This window comes from Citrus clementina, unplaced genomic scaffold (assembly GCF_000493195.1).
Source record: "Citrus clementina cultivar Clemenules unplaced genomic scaffold, Citrus_clementina_v1.0 scaffold_6, whole genome shotgun sequence".
In the NCBI taxonomy this organism is placed as follows: Eukaryota; Viridiplantae; Streptophyta; class Magnoliopsida; order Sapindales; family Rutaceae; genus Citrus; species Citrus x clementina.
In genome coordinates, this window is record NW_006262139.1 from 15,586,471 (window position 1) to 15,595,635 (window position 9,165).

The following is a 9,165-nucleotide window of genomic DNA, read 5'->3' on the forward strand; positions in this document are numbered from 1 at the left end:
GTCTAAATAGTGGCTGAGAGGCTTGAGGATTTTGTGGAATTGGTGGAGCTGGAGCTGCTGGTCCATTCTGTTGGAATCCTTGAGACCATGAAAAATTGGGGTGGTCTCTCCATCCAGGGTTATATGTGTTGGAGTATGGGTTGTAATTCGATGGTTTTCTCATTACACCTATGGCATTGGCTTGATCTGAGTATGAGTCATGGTCATGTGGCTCTGTTGATTTAGCAGTCGATAATGATGCTATTTGTCGAGAGAGACCTTCAATTATCGCTTTGACTTCTTTAATTTCTGAACTTGATTCGCCAATGTGAACCTCATTTACTCCCTTAATTCTTCTAGTATTCCTGAGTGATCGACTCCGTTGTTGGGAATTATCCGCTTGTCGCTGGAAGAATTCCCAAATCTCTGATGCACTTTTTGACATTAGCTCTCCTCCACTTGTTGCCATTAGCCATTCTTGCACATTCGGCAATAATCCCTCCAAAAAGTATTGGCATTGGTGCCATTTCTCGTACCCATGATGTGGACACTTCAAGAGTAGCCCATTGAATCGCTCCCATGTTTCGAAAAATTGCTCGTCCTCTCTCTGTGTAAACTTTGAAATTTCCCTGCGAATAGCATTGGTTTTATGCACTGGGAAATATTTATTCAAAAATTTAGTTACCATTTGTTCCCATGATGAAATGCTATTGGCAGGCAATGTATTAAGCCATGAACGAGCTCTATCCTTTAAAGAAAATGGGAATAATCTGAGTTTAACATCATCGTCTGAAAAATTTTCATATTTAAAAGTTTGACAAATGGCATGAAAATCATTCAGATGATTATATGGGTCCTCATTTTCTAAGCCATAGAATGTGGGGAGACAATTTAGCACACTAGGTTTTAGTTCAAAACTTCTAGCAGCTACATTTGGGTATCTTATGCATGATGTGCTCAAATTAGCTAAGGGACTAAAATAGTCCTTAAATGGCCTCTCTTGTGGTGCTTGTAAATCCATTCCAAATTTATTTTTAATGTGCTTTTGTGTGCGAAGTGTTTTCTCAAGTTCAAGGTCTATAGGTTCAAGATTAGGTAATAATGACCTACGACCATGCATGCAAGACAAATAAAATAAAAATAAAGATGGGAATAAAACAAATAAAAATAAAGAAGAGGGAGAAATTACGATACTAACCTTATTGCGCTATTACAACCTTTCTATAAAAATACACAAAAATAAATATGTGAAATAAATTAACTAAAAATTAAATTAATAAAATAAACAAAAAAAAAATTACAAAGAAAATTAAATTGAAAATTAAATTACAGAATTTTAAAGATGAGAAAAAATAAATAAATAAAATTCTTAGCTCAAAATGTAAATTCACTCTTTTTTTTCTTTTTTTTTTAATAAAAAAAAATTACAAGAAGAAAATTAAAAGAAATTATTCACAAAAATTAATTCTATGAATTAAAATTACTTACCTTCCCGGCAACGGCGCCAAAAACTTGTTGTGCAAATTTTAATGTACTCGCAAGCGCACGAATCTATTGTAGTATAGACTAATGGTGACGAGTGTCGATCCCACGAGGAGGTGGATTTTAATTATGTGTAGAATTAATTTTGTAAATGAGTGGTTGGATTTATGGTGGAAGTGATTTGGAATATGCTAAAACTTAAATTAAAATGGCGAGAATAAATTCTAAAATTGGAATTGCAATGGAGAGAATAAATTGTAGAGAAAATCTATTAAATTGACATACTTGGGTATCTGGATCCGTATCAACATGCATCATGGGCTAAATAATCCGTATTAATACCAATTAAATCATAAGGGGGGAATCCACACCTCATGAACCACGCTCTAATCAATATGGTGCTAAGGGCTTATCGTGCCAAATAATAATAACCTTGTACTAGAGGGCCGGTGAAACCAAGGCGGTACTAGACAAGATTAGTATTATTTGTCGACGAGAAGTCAAAACATCCACAAAAACTAGAGGGGAAGAGAAAATAAATTTACCAAATAAAGCCCATGACACATGTTGAGACTTCACCTTCAACCCAAGCTTGAAAGAAAATTAGCCACTCATAATTGAACTAGGGGCAAAATGGGAATTTATTAAAATACGAAGAAAATACAAGATGGAGAGGGAATTACAGAAAATGGATCCCAAAAATGGATTCAGAGATATCAAATTAGGGGGGAGAGGTCCCCTTTTTATAGATACATGAAGTAAATCATGGCCATCGGATTAAAAACAGTTTGGACGCTCAGGATTGCGCCACGTCATCAGTCAACAGTCCACGGTTTGACCACGCGGATGAACAATAACAAGGTTTGACCCGACTTTGAACAGTAACGCGGTTTGACCCGGATGAACAGTAACGCGGTTTGGTTGAAAATAATCCTGTGTGATGCATGCACCGTATGCGAGATTTTTCGTCTACTGATATGTTGCCACGTCACCATCAACAGTATATAAGAATTTTAGTCCAACAAGATCGTGACACATCATCAGTCAATGCCACGTCATCGGTCCGTCTATGTGAACAGTGTCGTGAACAGTAACGTATACAGTACCGTACACGTGAATAGTACCGTACATGTGAACAGTGCCATTTTTCCTTTTATGCTCCTCCTAAGGTTTTCGACCGTCCTGAGTTCAAAAGTGATGTCCGTTTTGCCATCTGATTTCTCGTTTATTGTGAAATGACTATGATGCCCCTAAAATACATAAAATACTTAATTAAAATAAAACATATGTAATTAAATCACAAGAAGGTTAAATACATAAAAGTAAGGGTTGTTAGTAAGACTTGAAATGTAAAATGACGGTTTTCTCCTTTATAAATATGCATTTTCTAACACTCAACAACAAGCACAACCAAAGCATCTGAAAAAATCATAATCAGGTTTGTGTTTGAATATCTTTTCATATAAGGTTAAAAGTTTCAAAACAGGAGATGGTAATCTATTGATGTGATATACAACAATGTGAAATGCATCCCACCAGAACTTAAAGGGAAGTTGAGCTTGAGTTAAGAGAGTCAGACCCAATTCAATAATATGCCTATGCTTTCTCTCAACTAACCTATTTTGATGATGAGTATAAGGGCAAGGATGTCTAAAAATAATACCAGATTGGTTTAAGAACTCAGTGAATGGTCTATACTCTCCCCCCAGTCAGATTGCATCATCTTAATGGTTGTGCTAAACTGATTTTCAACCTGCAATTTAAAAATCTTAAAGACCTCTAATTCCTTTGACTTTAACTTCAAAGGATAGATCCATGTATACCTGCTAAAATCATCTACAAAACTTATATAATACTGATAACCACCTCTGGAAACAATAGGAGAAGAACCCCATAAATCTCAATGTATAAGTTCTAGGACTTTTGAGGTTTTGGTTTCAGTGATTGGAAAGTGAAGTTTATGAGTTTTGCCCATTTGACAGGCTTCACAGATATGCTGATGCATTTGTTTTATTTGATATGCAGGTAAATGATTAGATTTTGTTGTCTTGAGTATATGTGTTAGCACTTAATGATTGGGATGACCAAACCTTCTATGAAGTAAAATGACTTTATTGACTAAAGTTTTACAAGATGAATCATTAGTTTGATTACATGATTTTTGAGATACTGTAACAACTCTAGAGGGAACAACAGAATTGAAATAACAACAAGAGAGCATAGACAAAGGTTTATTGAAACACATATGGGAAAGAAAAGATGAATGTGATAACTGAGAAGATGATGATGATTTCAATAATAGCCTGTATAACCCTTTCTCAGCAAGGCCCTGCAGAAGTACTTGTCCCCTCAGAGAATTATTCACAAAACAAACATTACCAAGAAATTCAACAGACAAATTGTTGTCAGTGGTAAGCTTTGAGATACTTAACAAATTTTTGGTAATGGAAGGAACCAACAAAATATCTTTAAGTGCTATAGGTGAGTGTTTGTGTTTAGAATTGGAACTTTTAAAGAGAAAGAATGCATCACCAACATGTGTTATAGGCAAACCTTGTCCATTTCCAATAATGAGCTGATCTACTCCAGTAAATTGATCTCTAACATGCATATTAGCCATGTTGTTAATGATGTGGTATGTAGCTCCACTATCAAGATACCATCCGTCATCAGTTGGTCCTTCAAAGTTTGCAATATAGGCTGCTCCAGGTGCAGAGTAAACATCATATGAGTGGTGATTTACTGAGGAATTCATATTAGGTGGATGATAGCCATGATAACCAGGATACTCCGTAGCAAATGAGTCTTCAAATTGTGAAACAAAACCAATTTGTGCCTCAAAATTAGCCATATAAGCAGACTTATGTCCTCTGTCCCTTCCAAATTGTCTAGGTTGAAGAACATAGTTATCAAAGTGTCTGTACCAACAAACATCAGCTGCATGTCCAGCTTTATGACAAATTTGACAGATAAGCACATTATCATCAGATCCATTTCCATTAGACATTGAAGTTGAACCATGAATCATATTGAAATTATGCCTATTGTGAAGCATTGGTCTATAAGCATATGCATTCATTTGTTGTCCTCTGCCACCAGCATTACCAGTATAACCTCCAACTGAAAATCTTTTTGAATATGTGTTGAAAAACATTCCTCTTCCTCCATTTTGATTCCTATTACTAACATTGAATTGTCCCTGATATCCACTATAACCACCTATCCTATTATATCCTCTAATATGAGAGTAGTTTAGCATTCACCATTCCATAGTTTGTATTAAATAGGTCCTTAGTATTCGGATTTTTTTCCAGTCTTGCCTCATTATGTTAAGAGTAATGCATAAGCATCATCATATGACATTCTATTAGCAGTAATTATTGAAGCAAGATCTAGAAATCCAGGTCTTAGGCTATTCAAAATTTACATTAACAAATCTTTCTCAGAAACATGACTACCAGCACAAGCAAGCTTATCAGCAACAACTTTTACTTTTAAACAGTACTCCTCAACAGACGTATTCTCTTTTCTAAGGACATTCATTTCATATTGCAATTGCATAACTCTAGCTTCAGATTGTACTCCAAACTGTTTTTCAATTGATCTCCATGCTTGAAATGAATTTTCGCAATTAAGAACAATATTTAAGATACTTTCACTTATGGAGGATAAAATCCAGCCAAGCAAGGTTTAATCCTGAGCTCGCCAATTGATGTAAGATGGATTCTCGATTCTTTATACTGATCCATCAACTACTGTATTAGAAATGTATTGTTCTGGTATGATTTGATTTCCAGAAATAAAATCTTCAAGATGATTTCCTCTTAGTGTAGTAAGAACTTGCTTTCGCCAAATCATGAAATTTGATCGATCCAATTTGACTGGAGTGCTAAATGAAAAAGAAATATATGATGATTGATTTGATGTTGTGCTACTGGAACTAGCCATTAGAGTGGCTCTAATACCATGATAGAAAAGTGAAATGAAGCTGTTTGGTTACTAAGAAAATAGACTGAAAGTTTTGGAAAATTTTCTTAACAAACTTTATTTCTTATTTTGCTTAACTAACTATTACAGTATAGCAGCTATTTATATACTGCACAATTATGATTGCATCATTTAACTAATCTAAAAGCTAATTGTAATTAAGCTAACTAATCTTCAGTACAATGCACAGTGTGCTTGTAACAAACTTTAACTAATCTGTTGAGCTGGCACTGCTAACACTCTTGCTCTGTATTTTCTTCATTTTAGCTTTCGCCTTCTTCTGTTTAGCATAGTGAGTTGCTCTAACAGATTCCATTCCCTAGCTCTGAATGCCACTGTGGTATGTATCGAGTGGCGTTTCCTTACCCCTCAAGAGATTTAAAACTGAAATAGTAAAGAAAGACAGAGAAAAGAAAAATCCATATAAATAAGTCTCAGGAGAATCTGCAGGATAGGAAACCATTTGCTTCATTCAACAAAATTCCTTGAATCTTAACAGGCACCATGTGCCACCAAACCATAATTTTGTGATCCAATTCAATTACATTTGACCAAGCTAAAGTTTAAAACCAAATCCATGGAAGACTCACGAATTTGTGTAGAGAATGGAAAATATTTCTAATCTAAAAATATGTAATGGTGGTGAAAATATCTAAAACTAGAAATCTATTGAATGGTTAAAGATATTGGTAAAATGTGGTTGTTAAGCTTTATAATTTTATATTTGTGTGGTTTGTATTACTTTTAAGATACTGTAAATACTACTAAACTCTTTGTTATAGCCATCAAGTGAAGAGTGAAGAATTAGTAGAGAGAAAGAAGAGTGAGCCGTGAGTATTGTAGTGTCTCTTTTGTAAAAATGTAATAAAGTCCTTTAGTGTAGCAAAATTCTTCTGTTGCCTCAATAGTTTTAGTTTTGAGCAGTCTAGTCCTTCTTAGTTTTCAACAATTGGTATCAGAACGTTGTTTGTCGTGACCATTGTAGCAGTGCTGCTGAAAGTTAACAACAGTCAAGGACTATTGTGGAGAAGTTATAAGAGTACAACAAGGACAATCGAGCATTGTTTGATGGAGCTTCATTGAATCGTGAAGAGTTTGAATCTTTGGAAATTCTTTGGTGAAGATCGACTATGCTTGGCATTGTCAAAGTCTTACAAACACGATGGTAATTGATAACTCAATGAAATGAGAGTTTTCATGATATTTTTAAATTTAAATCAATATTACTCAAAGAGTTAATAATGTGTTTTTGTTGCATTTTAGTTATATTTTACATAAGTATCTATTTAAGTTTAATTTTAATAAATTGATTTTGTTTTAAATCACTTAGTGCTCTGATTATATGTATGATTGTAGGTGACCAAAAAGCCCAAGTTTTATAGGTGGAATGCTGCTGCAATAGATTTGTAGAAATGAAAAAAGAACTTGACTGCAGATGAAATAAAACAAGTCTGGAACAGAAAAGTTACTGCAGCAATCCTACAGTAACTGCAGACAAGATTTCGCGCGTATTAACTAAAAAATTGCTATCCAAGATTTCCAAAAATAGGAGACATGTAGCCACACACTTTTGGTTGCCTTAATTCCAAGATATAAAAAGAGCATACATCAAGAAAAGAAAGGAGAGTCGTCACTTAAGAAAAATAATAGAGAAAACAAAAAGAAAACAGAGAAAAAAATGAGACTTGAGGGCTACAGCAGAGGATTCCGGAGAAAAATGAGAGATTGCAAGATCAAGCAGAACTTAATTCCTCACCTTTATTTCTCGTTTTCCTTTATCTATGGGAATGTATTGATGGCTATGGCTAAACTTATTTTTGTTACTATTTTATCGCAAATCATGAGCTAAACTTTGTTGTGGTTGAGTATTAAACAAGCTTAATGGTTATTTGACTGATATATGTGTGTTTCTCTAGATTTACTACAACATTTTGTCTTGATTTTATTTATTACAATTTCCTATTTCGACTGACCATCCATTTAGTTGATACTAACTAAGAAGGAGGCTAAAAAAAATTTGACTTAGTGGAACAAAATAAGACAATACATGGTTTTAGATTGGGTTTCCTAACTTGAGTTAATCTCGATTTGAATAGGGTCATGCTTAATCTAAGATAAGTGAAGAACTAGACATAATGATTCACCTTGTAGGGCAATTAGAATCTTAAATGCAAAATGTTATATCTAATGTTAGAGTAACAATTTGTTATTGTTAAGTTGCATTTATATATAAGATATCCAACAGGTGACAACTGAGGATGCATGAGAGATTCTGCCCGGTGTTGTAGTAGATGTTGTAGCAACAGAATCTTAATTGGAAAAATATTCAAAACTATTAAGTGAGTTTAATCACTCAACAACTCATTTCCCATTGATTACATCTTAGAGTTTAACTTAAGATTTTTATTATTGCATTTTGTATTGCATTTTTTTATTTAGATACTTTATTAGTTCATTATTCATTTTATTTTAAATCAAACTGAAATTGCACTGTTGAAATTGCTAAAGTACATCCTACAACATCAATCCATGTGGAGACGATATGAAATACTCATCATTATATTACTTGTTGTATATACTTGCACATTAATACTTATAGCAATAAGCATACCACCAACAATGACCTTCAAGTAGTTGGAGGAGTCAAAATGCTCAATAACAAAAATTTCAATGCATAGACAACATTGATAGAGTCTACTTATAAGGCCAAGACCTTTGAGAGATCATTTGCCGTAACCAATGTGAAACCACTAACTGATGATGGCTGCTTCGAAGAAGTGGAACATTAAATCTGAGAGGCCATGTTTGCCATCAAGAGTACAATTGAAGAAGAGATGTTATAACACATAAAAAGAAGCTAAAATGCCTAAGGGAACTTAGGACATTTTTGCAGCGATTTTTTCTAAAAAAGAATAATACATGGCTACAAGTTCTAGAGAATGAGCTACTGTCAATTTCACAACGAAACATGACAATTGATGAGTACTTCAATAAGCTAAAGCCCCTATGCTGTGAAATTTCTAAATTAGATCCTACTACTACAATTTCTGGATCTGGAATGAAGAGAATTATTGTCCATGATGTGAGGCCTGAGTTTAGGAGCTTTGTTGTGGCTATCTAAGGTTAGTGTTGTATGCTTTCTAAGGTTATTGATGTCAATGTATAAGTGTACACAACAAGTAATATAATGATAAGTATTCAAGATTGTCTCCACATGGATTGTTGTTATAGAAATTTCTACAACAATTTTATCAGTGCAATTTCTATTCTAAATTAGAATTAAAAAAATTATGAAACTAATGAACTAATTAAAATAAAAATGCGATAAGAAAAATGCAATAAAGTAAATTGTCACAGCAAACACAATAATGCAACCTATGGGAATTGAGTAATTGTGTGATTAAATTCACTCAATGGTTTTGACTATTTTTCTAATTTTTTGATCGGTTGCTATAACATCTGCTACAGTACTGGGCAAAACCCTTATGTATCATCAGTTATCGCTTGTTAGATGTCTTATATCTTAATGCAACTTAATAGTGATCAATTGTTATGCTAACATAAGATATAACATTATACGTTTTAGATTCTAATTACCCTACAAGGTGAATTCATATGTTTAGTTCATCACTAATTCTAAATTAAGTATGACTCTTTTCAAATCAAGCTAAACCCAACTCAGGAAACCCAATCTAAAACTAAGTATTGGTTGATATG

At 33.7% G+C, this 9,165-nt stretch overlaps 1 non-coding gene across 1 annotated transcript; it reads left to right on the forward strand.

Moving 5' to 3' along the window:
* Positions 1–512: 512 nt before the first annotated feature.
* On the forward strand, positions 513–616 carry LOC112097469. The gene has a single exon (XR_002905001.1). It is a non-coding gene; the product is annotated as a small nucleolar RNA R71 (small nucleolar RNA).
* Positions 617–9,165: the final 8,549 nt, after the last annotated feature.